This window comes from Marmota monax, unplaced genomic scaffold (assembly GCF_021218885.2).
Source record: "Marmota monax isolate L192 unplaced genomic scaffold, Marmota_monax_Labrador192_F-V1.1 WCK01_AAM20220418_F8-fsc00132, whole genome shotgun sequence".
In the NCBI taxonomy this organism is placed as follows: domain Eukaryota; kingdom Metazoa; phylum Chordata; class Mammalia; order Rodentia; family Sciuridae; genus Marmota; species Marmota monax.
Window position 1 is genome coordinate 1,407,654 of NW_026695199.1, and position 15,888 is coordinate 1,423,541.

The 15,888-nt window shown below is 39.7% G+C and overlaps 1 pseudogene; it reads right to left on the bottom strand.

The window, feature by feature from the left end:
• Positions 1–2,561: 2,561 nt before the first annotated feature.
• Positions 2,562–13,757, bottom strand: LOC124082243 (DNA mismatch repair protein Mlh3-like; annotated as a pseudogene).
• Positions 13,758–15,888: the final 2,131 nt, after the last annotated feature.

Sequence of the window (15,888 nt, forward strand, 5' to 3'; positions counted from 1 at the left end):
AAGAGCTTCATTAGTCTGTAGTTGAATAGTCATGAGGCAAATGTCTTTGCCAAAGTTTTTTTTGCATAAGACTGTGGTGGCCTCTATGCAAGATTGGGGTTCTGTAAGAATCTTTTGTGACAGTTACTATTAGGCAATGATGTTTAAAAATGTTCCTTTATCACCTCCCAAATTCACTTATTTTTTGTCGTTAAATTTGACATAAATTTATCCATTTGTATTCTGACAATTTTAACATTTCTTTTAAAATGTTATATTAATTTGGCAGAGGTTTTTGCATTTATTTTGGATTTCTATATCAAAAATCATGCTGAATATTACTCAGCCTTAAAGAAGAATGAAATGATGACATTTGCTGGTAAATGTGTGGAACTGGAGAATGTTCTGCTAAGTGAAATAAGTCAATCCCCAAAAACTAAAGGCCAAAATTTTTCTCTGATATGAGGATGCTAAATCATAAGAGGCAGGGGGCTAGGGAAGAATATAGGTACTTTAGTAGAGGGGAGGGATGGGGTTTGGGGGTAGGAAAGGTAGTAAAATGAATCTAACATTATTAGCCTGTGCACATATATGATTACACAACTGGTGTTACTCTACATCATGCAAAATGAGAAGAATGAGAAATTGTACTCCATTTATGAATAAGGTGTCAAGGTACATTCTATTGTCATGTATGATTAATTAGAACAATACTAAAATGTACTCCAAGTTTGGAGAATAGACTGTTGCTTTAATACCAGCATATTTTAATTATTCAGCAATCAGTAATACCAGCTTTAGAATCAAAGTAATGGAAACAATAGAAGATATCCACTTGCTGTCACATATACTGTAAAAATATCTTGGCTTTTCTCAAGATTTTTTTAAGATAACAAATAGACTAATGAGAATTTTCAAAACTAAAATTATTTTAAAAATAACTTTCTTGAGAAAACTTTATTGAGATTAATACTCCAGTTCCAAACTCAATAAAAATGCTATGCTTGTTATTCCAGTTTTTAAATTTTTAAATGTTCTTTAATGAAAATTTTCATTAAAAGAATTTAACACTAAATTCTACTACTATTCTTATCAACTAGTTTTAAATGTTAAGAATGTTTTCTTGGACTTGCTTTATGCACAGATCTCCCATTTATCTATACATATTTTCATTTATGATTTTATTTTTCTTTTTGAGGCATTTAAAAAAGTAGCAGATATTTATATAGTTTATCATAAAATTTTCAGAAATAATATCATTAACTGAATGGATTATTCTCTTTGTCTACAATAATTTAAGATAAAATTTGGAAGCAATAAAATGTATATGTAAGTGGAGCATTTGATAAGTTCTTACAAATGACTTCACCTATGCAAACCAAGTCCCCTTTGAGGTATAGAACAATACTCTTGAGTATATGTCTAGGATTAGAATTATTGGGTTATGTAGTTGTAGAATTCAAGAAATTTTTCCATTGTAGTTGTTAAGACTTTACTTTTTTGCTAACAATGTTTGACAACTGTACTCAGCCTAATCTTTCCAAAATTTGATATTGTCAGTGTTATTAATGTTAGTCATTCCTATAGGGTATAGTGATACCATATATATTTTATTTCATTTTTCACTGATAACTAGTGATGTTGAACAGCTTTTATATGCTTGTTTTTCATATACATTTTACTATATAAAATGTATTTTCAAAAATTTTGTAGATTTTTGAAGGATTGTTGGTATTGAATTGTAAGAGTTTTGCAAATATTTTGATGTACAGAAGACTTTATTTTGGTCAAGTCTAATTTATTATTATTTCACATATCATTACTTGTCCTAGGTCTTGTCTGCTCATAAGAAACCTTTGCCTCCATGTAAAATAGACATTCCTTCTTATTTTATTCTAGAAATATGTATGAACAGTTATGTTTACATCTAAAATTCATGGTGAAGTAACTTTTCATTGCATTGTGAGGCATAAGTGGAAATTTTGTTTTGTTTTGTTTAATGTTATTCCAGTACCATTCATTAAATAAATTCTTTTCATGGGATGAGGAGCCTCCATAGTTTTAATGATTCTCTAGTATCAGAAAAAAGCTGTTTTACTTATGATTACTGTACATTACAATGAAAAGATGCAGGTTAAAATCATCAAATAATAAAGGAACATGGGAAAAAGTCCAAAAGAAACCAGGAACCATTTTTTTTTTTTTATTCTAGGTTTAACCTACTGTGCAATTACTATCTTCCCTACTGGAATCTGAATTTTAAAATTCATTAAAATGACTCCTAATCTCTATTGTTTGAGCTTGTTTTTCAGAACTTTTCAGTCTGGATAATTTAGAGCCCAGTGATTCAGGTGATTTCTCAATATCTGAAGGTTTTGTTTTACAGGGCGATAACTTTCTTAGAGTTATATGAGTTTCTTTCAAATAAGGCACCTATTGTTCCAAACAATCTTCTTTGGAAAGTGGAAACTTCTCTGAGCACAGGATGTGACTTACTGGTTGACAATGACCATTTCAATCAGTGCACTTTGTAATAGTGATTTTACAGTCAGAATTTTCTAAGTGTTTCTTGTCTTTTTCAGTCAATTGTCAAGATCTTCTTGAGGACTAAGATTGGTAATGACTTCAATATCAGTTTCTTCCATTTCTGTATCTAGAGGCTTTTTTCTGTAGTGCCTTTTAAACTTCTCTAATGATCCTAGTTGTGAAGTCAAGCTTAGCTTCTTATGGCCCAAAAGTTTGGATAAACCAATCAATTTATGTTTTCTTAATATCATTTGAAACATGTCTACACCAAGGAAAGGAAGAGGATGTATCAAGAAGTAAGCAACCTGTGTGTGATTCTTTATCAGCTTCCTGAAAAGCAGTAACAATTTTACATTTTCCTATAGGTTTGTTTTCTAGCCCATAACTTGTATTTTGTTCTCAAATTTTTTTTTTTTTTGCTCAAAAAAATTTGGGGCAGATTCTTTACTTAGAGTGCTGGTTAAACCTTTGATGTCTGGAGTCTCAACTATGACATGTTCTACTTCCAAATGTTTGGGGGGCACTTGTAGGACCAGATTGAACATAATTTTTGAATGAATGTTCTGCTTCAGTTGATTTAGTTTGGTCATTTTTGTAGCACATGAGTTATAAAGCCAGTAGAACACAATTTTACTTGTCCATAATAAAAACATTTTTTCTTCCACAATTACTGGGCTCTTTTTTCTGAGCACTAGGTATGCTCAATAATCCTGTCTCAAAAGGCAGGGATTGGCATCCCATTTCAGTAGCATCTTCAAATCTCTCTAGTTGATTCTGAATTATTTTACTTTTCAAGATGTTGGCAGCCATGCCACTAATAGTAGTACTTTCTTTCTGTGTTTCTAAATCTACCCCACTTTCCTCAAAGTGATCTTATGTCTGAAAAGGACTTGAAAATATTTCTGAACTGGTTCCACATGGACTTTTTACAGGGTTATGTTCCAAGCAAGATTTTTTTGTGTTTCTCATTTTCTCCTGATTCTGATACTTCAACTGTCTCTTATTCTAACATCTTTGATTCTAAGAAACAGCTATCTTTGTTATGAAAACTCTGTCATTTTAGTGTGGCTGTGGTCATCTGATTCTTAAGTGTACAAAAATGAGTAATTTCTTTCTTCTGATAGCTTCTGACTCCCTAGAATTCTGTATGTTTATGTTTTCTATAGTAGCTTTTCTTCTCCCACCTTTTGACTGCAAATCAAGCATTTCATAGGAATCCAAAATATTATTACATGCATCCTGGAAACCACTTTAGTCATGCTTCTCATCTAAGGACACATGTTTCTAAAGAGTAGCACCAAATAAATCAAAATCATTATCATCACTGAATTCTTAATGTCCTCACCTGATAATTCCAAATATTTTTTTCTTGCTTTAAAAACATTTTCACTCCTTCCTGAATACAAATCTAGAAAGTATTCCTGCTCTGAAACTCAATCAGAGTTTTTGCTGGCTCCATGTACATGTCATACTGACAGACTGGCACTGCATGTTGATGATATAAATCCCACGGAGTTCTGGGCTACACTGATGCTGAGGACTTGAAGTCATTTTTCTATTGGCAGAACCATTTTTTGGCTTGTGTGTAGTACTTCCTTTTCTTAATAAAAAGTCAATACTAGTCTTCTGTTTACAAACAAAAACTGCATATTCTTATCGTAGTATGCTTCAGAGCTGATACAGCCACTAAACTCAAACTCCTTATATTTAAAATGTATTTCTTTTAACTTTGGGGACTTTCCAAATCCATAAATTTGACAAAACTGGGAACATGTCTTTGGTTTTAAGGAGTTGAAGAACCATTGTCACGACCCCTCGCCGGCAAGGGAAAACACGACACAGGATTCTTCTTTCAGCAGTTTATTCAGGCCTTGATTCAAGTATCATCTTCTAGTGACCCCCCCCGCAGAGCGCCCAAGCACAGCCTAAAAAAGCCTCCCACATACCAATCCCAAGCTGCCACGTGGATCTCTCTCATAGGGTGGTAAGGGATTGCGCGCCAACTCTCCAAAAAAGGAGTTGTTTATCACAGGCCACAGTGGAAGCCGGCGCCATCTTCTAATGGCGGCCACGGTCTATAAGAATGGCTTACCACAGTTCCCCCTTCTATTTTATAAAACAATGCAGGCGAAAGTAGAGGTCCTATCCCACTGTGCAGAAGTGGCTGCAGTGTATGGTTCAGTCCTAAGGAGGGCCCTTCCCTAGACCTGGTCCCATATCAGCCGATGCCTTTTTTCGTAGGGCGGGGCGTGGACGTCCAACCCGCATGCAATAGGACATGCTTTCCTTGAGGTCCGTTGAGGGATCACTCAAGTGCAGTGCCTTGCCTCGCATCCTGCATCGTGATGACGGTGAAAAAGAAAGGGGATTTTACAAGTAGCCGGTCAGTGACTATGAGGTTGGAAGTGGCAACACCATCCCTCAGCCCTTGAGAAAACGAAGGGTCCAAAGCATAAAGTGCAGCACCAGCATGGAAGCCCATCTGCATGCAATGGCAACAAGGCCTGCAGAGTGCATGGGCCTTCCATAACTGGGAAGGCAGGAAGAGAAGGGCATGCCAAACCCAGTGCAATGTCAAAGATGACTTGGGGTGCAATGGCCAAAACCCAGGAAATTATTGCTTAAGTTGCACAAGCCAAACCTGTGGAGAGATACCATTCTCTAGGGCTGCAAAAGCCTGGACGATCATAGCCTTTTCTTGGCTATGGCGAGCTCTTAGGCGACAGAAAAGCCACAGACAAAGGACAATCCCAAAACAACATATCGCTCCAAAAATGCCTACTCCCACTCATTCCTTAAAGAAAGAAAAGGCAGAAGACAGCCAATTCGTAAATTGGCCCAATGTCACAGGGTCCACACGAGTGTTGTTCAACATGGCAATTTGTGTCAGTTGGGTCTGGATCAACTTCTCTGCTTCCATGGACCAGTTTCCGGCCAAGTACTGTCCAATGATTTGAGAGGTATTTCTGGAATCATTAAATCTGAGAGATGTTATACATAGATGTGCACGATGATCAACACAACCCAAATGTACTAGGTCTGACAATTCCTCAATCTGAGCTTGGAGGAGATCCACCCTTTGATTAACGGCCAAAATTCCTGATAAAATATGTTGATTGATTTTACTTTGAGACTCTAAAATGCTGGAAGTTTGTTGGATGACCTGATTAACCGTGGCCGCAGTCTGCACTTGACTAGCCATGGCCACTCCAGCTGTAACTGCTGCAGCAGCAGATATTGCAACCGCTGTTACAATAGCTGCCGTGATTCCAAAATCCCTACGGCTCCTGAGCACCTCAATAATGGGGAAGGAGTCCGGATCCGCAGTAACCAGAATCGGGATGAAAGTCAGAACCTTCATAACAACTGCCGTGCTCCAGGATCCATTCCAACACTCAGACAAGACACATGTACAATTAGAACAGTCAATCATTTCCGATTCTGTAGTATTGGTATCATTGATCAAAAGGAACAGAAACGGAGAATGAAGGCAGACTGATGCAGAGGGCAGTGTAGCATTGGACACCTGAGAATTGTATGAAATGTTTTTAAGCCTCCTACCATTATCAGTGTCCTGTACAGAGCCAGACACATTAAACAGCCAACTCTGGACTCCTCTCAATTGAGCCAGAGCAGAGACATCGGCTGTGGCCCCCTTTTCATTGGAAATCAACCATTGAAACCAAGACCAGCCTGTTCCTGTAGTGGAATTAGCCTTGGAAGAGTTATACAAATACCTTTTAAGAGAAGGGGAAAGAGAGAAACCCACAGCAACTTGGCGCTTCTCCCAAGAATGATCTTGACAAGGCGTGAATGTCGGGGGGAAAGAATAGTACGGGGTACAATAAGGAGAGGCCTTAAAATAAGTGGCATTACTAGCGTTAGGAAAAGCCACCGGGAGTGACACCTGGGAAGTTATAGCCAAAGTGGTGATACTCATTTCGGTCAAATTTGTAGTCTCTCCTGAGCCCTCCTGTACCCCACTACTCACTTGGCTAAGCACCGCAGACAAGGTTCCCAGTGAGACCCTACTGTTCTTTAAGGGGTCCTCCCAATTGGTCAAATTGTTGCGCTGTAAGCGAATACAACGGGTTCTCAAGAAACTGAAGCAGAAAGTTCCCGTGACATTAACACGAGAAAGGTTGAAAACCTGTTCCCCGTCTCCTCTAGGGGAGACACAAGGGGCAGACATCTCACATGAAGTAGAAAAAAGAGTGGGGAGGACACTAGAATTTTTATGGACCGGCATCGGCATCGGCCATGTCCGAGCTACCGCCCACCACTGCATCGGTAACATCTGGACCATCATCATCTGTGATAGGGCCAGGATACTCAGCAGAATGAAGGGTCTCATCATTGGACTCTTGTAGGGTCCCCCGTTGTTGGTCAGTTGTCTTCGAGACTTTTCTCGTTAGCCGTTCAGGGATCCACACCGGCTCTGTTCGGTCCTGTGGGAAAACACAAACAGAACCTCGTGCCCATGCCAGCACGGGATCAGGCCCATACCATTGTCCAGAAAGTACATCTTTCCACTTAACATACCCAAAATTCGGGGCAGAGGGCGAACAATGCCTATCTGCAGCAGAGCGCCCTTGAATGTCCAGATTTAAAAAATTGATAGTAAATAGAGCCAGGGAGAGGCGCTCTTTCGGGGAGTGGCCTAAGCCAATTCCCCCTTTTTGTTTTAGTAACATCTCTTTTAGAGTCTTATGAGCACGCTCTACAATGCCCTGGCCTTGTGGATTGTAAGGTAAACCATGGACAAGTTGGATACCCATCTTGCTGCAAAAGGAAGAAAATTGTCGCCCAGTATATGCTGGACCATTGTCCGTCTTAATGGACTGTGGTAATCCCCAGGCTGCCCAAGCTTCCAAGCAGTGTGTGATAACATTTCCAGCTTTTTCCCCAGACAAAGCGGAAGCATAGATAATGCCAGAACAAGTATCTACAGATACATGGACATATTTAAGTTTACCAAAGTCAGGAACAAGAGTAACATCCATTTGCCATATAGTTAAAGGTCGTAAACCACAAGGATTTACGCCTATAGAGGGAGGATGATGTAAAATCACACAATTAGGACAATCCAACACAATCTGTCGAGCATCAGCACGGGAGATGGTAAAACGTTTCTGAAGTGCTCGTGCATTAATATGAAACTTACTATGAAAGTCTGCAGCCTGATCTAAGGAGGAAATAGGGAACACCCAAGAAGGACGAGTAGCAAGATCTGCCTGGGCATTGCCCGCAGAAAGAGCACCCGGTAAACCTGTGTGGGCTTGAATATGCAAGGGGTAAAAACAGGCGGAACGATTCCAAATCAATGTTTGAAGATGGAGAAAAAGGGAAGACATTACTCCTGATGTGAGTATGGGACCCACTGCTTCCAACACCTTTAAAGCTTGAACTACATAGACAGAATCTGAGATTAAATTAAAAGGAAATGGACATTGTTCAAAAACTTTTATGACAATTTGCAGCTCCACCCATTGTGGATTACCAGGAGCAAACTGATGTTGGATAGGAGGTTGATCATTTATCACATAAGCTCCAATACCAGTCTTAGATCCATCTGTAAAGATATTCGCACCTCCTGGAATAGGCGTGGAAGAAGCGATTTTAGGGAAAATGACAGGATGTTCCTTAACAAATGTAATAAGAGGATGTGATGGATAGTGATTATCTCTCCTGGAAAAGAGCATCGTAATATAGCCCAATTATCCAAGTTAGCACATAAGACCAGAATTTATTGACATGTATAAGGAACAATCACAGACGTTGGAGAGAAACCAAAAAATTGTACACTTTGTTGTATCCCTAACATAGCTAAGGAAGCAACTGCATCAGGATAATACTCAAGGGATTTTCCAGGGGACATACGTGGATGTATCCACAGTAAAGGACCATCTTGCCATAAAACTCCAGTAGGTTGTCGCGCAGTGGTGAGCACACATAGTTGGAGAGGTTTATCCTCTTGAAACCTACAAAGGCTAGCATGTTGTATAGCCTCCTCCACTTTCAGCAGCGCTGACCTTGCTTCCTCAGTAAGATGCCGAGGGGAAGAAAGGTCTGAATCACCTTTAAGTATTTCACACAAGGGTTTTAATTCAGCATTGGGAATATGTAAATAACCCCTAATCCAATTTATGTCACCCAATAATTTTTGGAAATCATTTAAGGTACGTAAATTATCGGTCCTGAGAGTTACCTTTTGGGGTGTAATGGTTTTACAAGAGATAGTAGCACCAAGATAATCAATAGAATCTCCTGTTTGTACTTTATCAGATGAAATAAGCAAGCCCTTTGATTGTAATAAATGTACCAAATCAGTGTAAGCTGCTTCCAACATATATTTGGTTTTGGCTGCTAGCAATATATTATCCATATAATGTATACACTTCAACAATGGATACTTTTGTCTGAGTGGGACAATGGCCGCTCCTACAAACATTTGACATATTGTAGGGCTATTGGCCATGCCTTGAGGCAAAACCACCCATTCAAACCTTTGATCAGGCTCCTCATGATTACATGAAGGCAGAGTAAAAGCAAAACGTTCGGAGTCCTGAGGATGCAATGGAATGGAAAAGAAACAATCTTTAATGTCTATACATATCACTGGCCAATTTTTTGGAATTGTTGAAAGCAAAGGCAAACCTCTCTGAATGGGTCCCATGAGCTGCATTTGAGCATTAATGGCCTGTAGATCGTGTAACAACCACCATTTTCCAGATTTCTTTTTAATAATAAATATGGGTGTACTCCATGGAGAAGTGGAGGGCTTTATATGTTCCAACTTTAATTGTTCTTGTACTAAAGCATAAGCTTCAGTCAATTTTTCAGAGGGGAGCGGCCACTGAGGAACCCACACTGGCTCCCCTGTTTTCCAGGTAATGGGCACCTGATCCTCAGCGGCCCCTAGGAAAAACCCAGTCCATGTCTATTAAGTTTTTGCTGAGGTTCTAAAGGATGTCTACATCCTTGCAAATTTTTTCCTAATCCAAGACCTGGTCTATATCCCATGCCCTGCATTATCTTTTGGGCAACTGTTGAATATTCATTACTAAGTTGAAACCCCATGTCCTTCATAAGATCACGTCCCCATAGAGAGATAGGGAGGTCAAGCACATATGGCTGAAAAGTTCCAGAATGTCCTTCAGAATCTTTCCAGGATAAATGCCTGCAGGTGACTTGTGGAGCTTGAGCGTATCCTAAACCTCTTAGTGATTGATCTGAGAGCTGTACCGGCCACCCCTTTGACCAGTCCTTTTGTGCAATTATACTACGATCTGCTCCAGTATCTAGTAATCCCAAAATTGATTTGCCTTCTATAGTTAAGTTTAAAGTAGGACGGTCATTCATATCCAAGGACAAATAAACAGAATTCCCTCCGGTGACTCCAATCTCATCACTTGTTCTTAAAAAGGAATCAGCAGGAAAGCGGGTATGCAAACTAGGTAGAATTAGCAATTGGGCAATCCTGTCTCCTGGGGAAATGGACACAATGCCTTTTGGGGCCTCCACCATAACCTTCACTGTTCTTACCGTGTCCGGATTAATAATCCCAGGAAAAACATGAAGGCCTTGTAGGACGGAAGAAGCACGCCCAATTAACAAGCCCACAGTGCCAGATGGTAAAGGTCCTTTAAATTCAGTCTCCACCAGTTGGACTCCCATTTTAGGTGTTAATACGAGTCTGGCGGAGGAGCAGAGGTCCAGTCCCGTGGCACCTGTAGTGGCTCTCCGCGATTCTTGGGATGGCGCAGGGACGGCCATGACTCGGTTTCCATTGTCCCATTTTCCATTGCCCCATATATTTGTGGGCCCTGGGGTCGGGGGCCCCCCCGGCCGTTTTTTGGCATGTTTCTATCTTTTAAAGGTTGACCATGTATGTCTCTAACTGATCTACACTCATTAGCCCAATGCTTTCCCCTTTTACATCTGGGGCATAAGCCCGGTTGACGGCTAACAGAAGTGTGCTCAATTCTGGATGTTCCCTTCTTGTTAGGACATTCTCGTTTAAAGTGTCCTCCTTGACCACACCCAAAACACCTTCCAGCAACAGGGCTGGATTTATGTGATAATTGAAGAACAGCAGCAGCAAGGCCTGCATTAGTTAACGGCCCACCTATTTCCCTACAGACTTTCATCCAGGCCTCTATGCCTTTGTTTTTGTAAGGGGTAATAGCTGCTTTACATTCTTTAGTACATTGTTCAAAAACAAGTTGTTTAATCAAGGGCATTGCTGTATCAGGGTCACCAAAGATTTTTCCTGCGGCGTCTACCATCCTGGCGACAAAGTCTGAGAAAGGTTCTGTGGGGCCTTGTATAATTTTAGTCAGATTGCCAGACACTTCTCCTCTATTTGGGAGTGATTTCCATGCACGGATACAAATGTTATTAACCTGTTCATATACTTCAGGGGGGTATCCTGTTTGTTGGTTAGCAAACCTGCCTTGTCCCAAAAGCATATCCTTATCCCAGGCAGGGCGTCCTGCTGCATGATTTTGGGCAGCTTGCTCTACTGCACCCTCTAGCATAAATGCTCTCCAATCCAAATATTTACCTGGGGAAACACAAGCACGGACTAGACTAGCCCAATCTGAGGGAGTCATGCAAAATCTAGTAAGTCCCTCCACCTGAGTGAGAGTGAAAGCGGCATCTATGCCATAAGTGCGAACGGATTCTGCCAAGGTTTTAACTATCTTAAAGTCTAAAGGCTCATGATACCTTCCTCTATTATTGTCCTGAAACACCGGGTACGCAAGTCCCATATCTGTATTAACTGTCCTCCAAACTTGAGCATGAAAAGATCTCCCGGAACTTTGGCCCTCCCCCATATACGGGGGTGGGGCAACAGGCCTCATATCTTCTTCTAAATTTTCAACCTCCTCCTCCTCAGAATTCTGTTGACCAATATTAGATCCCTCCCCCTTCTTGCAGTAGGCTTGCATGCCTTGTGTCTCCCTTTTCTTCTTTTTTATTTTTATCTTGCGTAGTTGTTGCAACAATATATCAAAGTCCTCAGAACCCTCTGAGCCGCTTGTGTCCTCAGGTGTTTTTAATGCGGTCAAGTCTGGATAGAGCCTTCTCCTATTTTTATTTTCAGGCTCTTTTGCCTTCTCACTACTCTTACTCTTAATACTCTCTGCCACTTCACTACGTGATCCTTCAGATTTTTCCTCATGTAGTTGTTCAAGAACAGCCTGACCCTCACTCACAGCTTCTTGGCATTTACCATCTGTTATACATCCTCTACCTAACTTCCAAAGTGGAATAACGCCACCCTATAAGGTGCCTTGCTCACGAGCGAAATCTAGATCTTTCCCTAATTTGTCCCAACTAGGAATCGTAAGACTCCCTGAAAAGGCAAACCAAGGAGCCGCTATATCAGCTTCTCTCAAAAACATCTGCAAAGTGCTCTGCTTTACCTTAAGTCCTTTTGAACGTAGCAACCCATCTAGGGCCAACAAAATTGGGCTTGAAGAAGTAGCGCCCATAATGTTTTTAGAGCTATAAAGAAAGTGAAAGTACAAAAATCCCCGCTCTCTTCCTTTTACAGGGGAGCGTTCCGTTCTATGAATTCCCCGCTCTCTTCCTTTTACAGGGGAGCGTCCTTTTTCCCGCTCTCTCTATTTACAGAGAGAGCGCCCCGCTATTTGCTTGTGGATTCCCACTTTACCTGGGAACTTACCGGTGCACCACCCTGACTGCTGAAAGTTCTGGATCCTGGGTTCAAGGAATATAATTCCCAGTCCGGGCCACCAATTGTCGCGACCCCTCGACGGCAAGGGAAAACACAACACAGGATTCTTCTTTCAGCAGTTTATTCAGGCCTTGATTCAAGTATCATCTTCTAGCGACCCCCCGCCGAGCGCCCAAGCACAGCCCAATAAAGCCTCCCGCATACCAATCCCAAGCTGCCACGTGGATCTCTCTCATAGGGTGGTAAGGGATTGCGTGCCAACTCTCCAAAAAAGGAGTTGTTTATCACAGGCCACAGTGGAAGCCGGCGCCATCTTCTAATGGCGGCCACGGTCTATAAGAATGGCTTACCACAAACCATAGAACCAGAAACATCATTTCTCAAACAGAAAAAAAAAAAAAAAATGGAAGGGTGCATGAGTGAGAGAGCTTCTACCCTCTCACTTACTAACCTTCTCAAACTCCAGTTTAGGATCCATGCATTTCCCCCTCATGGGTACGTGGTAAAATAGGGTATGTACTGTTATGGCTGTCCCTAAACTTGGTCTAGTCAAATCAGCTTCACAAACTTTTAAGGCTTTTCCATTCTGAACAGTTCCACAGAAGTTTTCATTGTCCTGTTTTTCTTGGATAAAATTTCCATAGCAATGGCCATCTTAGTCAAGCTTGCCAAGGCCTCCCATAAAACCTGGGGTTCTCCAAGTCCTTTACCAAGTTGCATTTACTAGTGAAATAATGATTTCCCACTTTGTCCACATCATCACTCCCCATCGCAAATCCATTGTCTATTCCTTGAACTTGGAAGATTTCCATATTCACCCTGATGGCCACACAGTTTGCTTCAGCATTAATATTGTTGAGGGCAAGTTCCTTAACACATTGGCCTAATGAGCTTGTAGCCAAATGAGAATGCAATTTGACTTGTACTTCAACTGACAAGTACTTGATCGTGGCAGGTAGAGGCAGTGAGAATGCCAGGCACTGATTCCCTGACTGGAAATAACTGCCTCCAAATGCCTTTCACGAACTCTTGGATATCAATTGCCTCACACTCTGAAAAAAAAAAAAATGCCCGGCACCAATTTTAAGCTTCCCTTTTACAGTTAAGTTCCATAAATGTTCTCAATTGTCTAAGCAATGATATGTGGCAATCTATTCAAAGTATTACCAGTCAGGAAGATCACCCGAGCTTCTCCAGAGATTTTATTAGTGGTCATTCACATAGATATTCAACACCTGTATGACTGATCTCACCTATTGAGGCTCCATTCCTCTAGAGTTGAAGTAAGCATTCACTGTGTGTCTCACTTGTTAGCATAAACCATTTGATTTACTTTGTACTATGAGGTCCTAAATCTCCCTAAGTCTTAGGCATACAATAGCAGGTGTTCATCATAAATCACATTGTTCATTTAAATTATTTGATGAAATAAATATGCACCACATGACCCAAGGTATTGGGCATACAAATAACTCTACTCAGGCAGAATATTCCAAGGACTCAGCTTATTTCTCAGGTGCTTACCAAGGGCCAGGCCTAAAGACATGCTTACAGACAAGGTGCAGAATTTGAGCAATCTACATCTGTATATTAACCCTTTTCTGCTTATTCATCCATTGGATTACTTTACTCTCTTTGTAAAAAGTAAAAGGACAACTGTATACGTGAGTCTATTTGTGAACTTCTGTTCTCTTGCTCTGTTTGTCAATCTTTATACCAATATCACACTATTTCGATTCCTGCAGATTTATAGAACTAAAATCAGTTATAAGTCATTCAACTAAGCTGTTGTTTTTCAGGATTGGTTTGAATACTGTATGACTTTGCATTTCCATATAAATTGGAAAATCACCTTCTTAAGTTCTCCATGTAGTCATTTTTTTATAGTTTTTCTATCTCTGTTGTAATTTCCTTTTTGCTCATTCCAAATATATTTCCCTTTCCATCATTCAGCATAACTCCTTTGATATTATTCTATGCTAATTCCAACATCTGGGTCATCTTGGTTCCAGTCTCTATAATTATTGATTTTTGTGAGAATGGGAAATATTTTTTTTTTCATTTAGGTTTTGAAGTAATTTAGAATGTATGCTGGAGATTATGATGTCATATTTTGAAGATCTTGATTTTTATAATCTTCATCTGAACTTTATTTTATAATTTAATTTTTGTAACTTACACTGAAAATTTTGTTTTTGTATGGCAGCTGAAGTATCTGTTGACTTACTTTATCCTGAGGTAAACTGCTTGAAGTTTGTTCCATTAAGTCTCTGTTCCAGAAACATGGACACAGTCTATAAACTTAATTTTGGGGAATCTTCATTCCTTCTGGGTCTTTTTTGTGCAACATAGACAAATACATTCTGGTAGGGTGATTATCCTAAACTCCTTCTTTGATCTTTCAAATTACAAAAGCTGTGTGTTGTTTATTGGGGGTTTAGCTGCCATCCATGGCACAATCTTAAACTACCTTCAGTCTAATAGCCAGAATAAATGTCATTCCCTATTTCCTAGTGTGAACGTAGAATACACCTCCAGAATACACCTCCTTTGGGTCATTTTCAGTGTATTTGGGTGGTCTTTTTTTTCTTTTTTACATTTTTTCAGAATTTATATTTATTTTCTGCAGCATACAATTCAAATAGAAGCATATTTGGCTATTATCAGAAACAGAACTTCCTTTAGGATCACAGATGGTGAATAATCTATTTAGATGACTTGACTTTTCAGTAGAAATCTCCATAGATATGTTGAAAGTAATATTGGAGGTGTAACTGAGGTCTGAAATATACTCCAGTAAATTTTGTCCTTAAAAAAGATAGTTTGAGCCAGGTGTGGTGGCACACCCTTATAATCCCAGCGGCTTGGGAAGCTGAGGCAGGAATATTACGAGTTCAAAGCCAGCCTTAGCAAAAGTGAGGTGCTAAACAAGGCAGTGAGACCCTGTCTCTAAATATAATACAAAATAGGGCTGTGAATGTAACTTAGTGGTTGAGTGACCCTGAGTTCAATCTCTGACACCCCCCCAAAAAAAAGAAGGTTTTGACATACATTTGATGTCCAATCCTATTCCAAACTCTACTAAATAAGATTAAATGAATATATTTTATATACATGCAATATCACAAAATGAGAATAACAACATAAAAGTTTTTCATATAATTCTGAAAAATATAAAGCAGATGGTTAAAAGGTAACTGAAAAATGATGACTACAGATAAGAATGTTTAAAAATGAGCTAAACTATCTCAAAACTTACAGACATTGGCAAATCCAAGTAGTTTATAAATGTCAGACAGTGGTGGAACTGACATGGACAACTTATTTGAAAGTATTCAAAAAGCCAAGGTAAACAATTGTTTCCCCTTTGTTACCTATCCAGATATCCAGACACTTTCCCTTTTGTAGGAAGGAAAAAGAAGCTAATTTTCTAGGGAAAAGTTAAACTGCAGAATTTCCAAACACCAGGATATCAGGCACAGTATTTGTAAATAAAAAATATTGAGGTAAACATGAACCTTTAGGCAAAAAAGGAATAATTCTAGCTTTCTTATTATGCTTAGCTCTCAAGAGTGATAGAAATCAGATGAGCTAACATGTAGGACCAATTCCTCAGATCAGACACATACAAATCAAAGAGCTTGTCTTATATCAAGATTTGTTAGAGAAAATGAATA